The sequence below is a fragment of the Nerophis lumbriciformis genome, linkage group LG18 (assembly GCF_033978685.3).
Source record: "Nerophis lumbriciformis linkage group LG18, RoL_Nlum_v2.1, whole genome shotgun sequence".
Lineage (NCBI taxonomy): Eukaryota > Metazoa > Chordata > Actinopteri > Syngnathiformes > Syngnathidae > Nerophis > Nerophis lumbriciformis.
This window is the reverse complement of record NC_084565.2, coordinates 9077518-9079465: the sequence shown is the minus strand read 5'-3', so window position 1 is coordinate 9079465 and position 1948 is coordinate 9077518. Positions and strand designations below refer to the sequence as shown.

Genomic DNA, 1948 nt, shown 5'->3' with positions numbered 1-1948 from the left:
TGAGATCATTTAGGAGCAAAACACTTAAAACAAGTAAAACACTCTAACATAAAATCTGCTTAGTGAGAAGAATGATCTTATCAGACAGAAAATAAGCAAATATCAGCCTTATTTGACATATTTCATCTTAGATTTCACTTTTTGCAGTGTAATATTGACATTTTTGAAAGCAGTCATGTTGACAAAGTCACATAATAAAAGCAGGACATCTACAAAACATAAACACCAACAAAAGTTTACAAAATATGTGTTGGTGAAGATCTGGATAAAAGTGCAGCAAAGGAGTTTATTTAGCGAGTGTGATGTCATGGATGGAAGCGTCCGCCCTCCAACAATCCCAAAGGCGTGTGCAGTGTGGAAGTCCTTGATGGCAGCAGGTCTGCGCTCGACGGGGTCAGCACTTTCCCACATGATGACCCCCCCTCAATGTCACCCCCCCAGTGGTCCAGCTGCTCCCCTGAGATGTAACTATTGTCCCCCATGCAGCTCTCTGATTGGCTGACAGTGTGAGAAAGTGCACATTGAGATGGAGATGTGGGACTATAAATAGGAGGGTGATGACACAGCCATGGCAGCATCTCAGCAGCATGTGACACTCACAAATGTTGAAGGTTCCTCATCATGACACCGGACTCCACCACAAGTGTCTTCATCAGCTCCTCGCTCTCCCTGCAGCTCACAAAGCCTCTGGTGGAGAAGTTACGGCCAGAGCGGATCGACGGCAGCATCCAGCAGCTCAAGTCTCTGCTGGCTCCAGAGTTCCTCACCACTCCAAGCTGGAGGAAGCACACATCCTGGAGATGATGAGCCTTTGCCTCCTGGCGCAGATGCAGATGAGATGCAGATGCAGATGCAGATGCAGCGAGGGAGAACTTCCTGCATCTTGGCTCTTCCTGTGAGGAGAAGCTGAGAGAGGAGGACTTCTCTCCTCTGACCTCTCCAGTCACCGAGGAGGAGAGCTCGGCCCACAGCGCCCCCTGGAAGCCCTGGTAGACACAGACAGTCTGGAGGCCCTGGTAGACACAGACAGTCTGGAGGCCCTGGTAGACACAGACAGTCTGGAGGCCCTGGTAGACAGACAGTCTGGAGGTCCTGGTAGACACAGACAGTCTGGAGGTCCTGGTAGACAGACAGTCTGGAGGCCCTGGTAGACACAGACAGTCTGGAGGCCCTGGTAGACACAGACAGTCTGGAGGCCCTGGTAGACACAGACAGTCTGGAGGCCCTGGTAGACACAGACAGTCTGGAGGTCCTGGTAGACACAGACAGTCTGGAGGCCCTGGTAGACACAGACAGTCTGAGAGGACCACGTTGGTCAAAGATGACTGCACTCCATCCATTTTTCTACCGCTTGTCCCTTTCGGGGGTGGCTGGAGCCTATCTCAGCTGCACTCATTTCTTCTACTTTCTTCTTCTCTTTGGACACAAGTGATGTTTTTATGTCTTCCTAGTGATGATGCTCAAATATGTTCATCATGCATGAAATACATTTTTGGCTTTTTTACATTTTGATGGAAATGCTAACAAGTTATGTTAATTTTGAATATTATTGATCATATTGATTTATTTTTACTGATGATGTCATTTGGATGTCATGTCTTTTTTATCTAAAATGGTGATTATTGATCATATTGATCACATTGATTTATGTCACAGATGACATCATTTGGAAAGAACATCAATAATATTATCTTATCATACATGTTGTATGAACACTCTGATTGATGATGCAATCATTTATTCATCTTTTCATGTCTTTTTATACAAAAATGGTGATCAGTGTTACTTCCTACTGTTATTGATCATATTGATCTAAAGTGTTGTCAGGTTGATATTTTAAGACAGAAGAAGTATTTAGTCATGCATGTTGCATGAGTGACACGTGATTGCATCATCATCAGTGATGACGTCATCACCTGTTTAAATAATCCCATGACATTTGTCCTCT

General features: G+C 45.1%; 1 pseudogene; it reads left to right on the top strand.

Annotated features, from left to right (window-relative positions):
- Positions 1-565: 565 nt before the first annotated feature.
- Positions 566-1414, top strand: LOC140679552 (transcription factor HES-2-like; annotated as a pseudogene).
- The last annotated feature ends 534 nt before the right edge of the window (positions 1415-1948 follow it).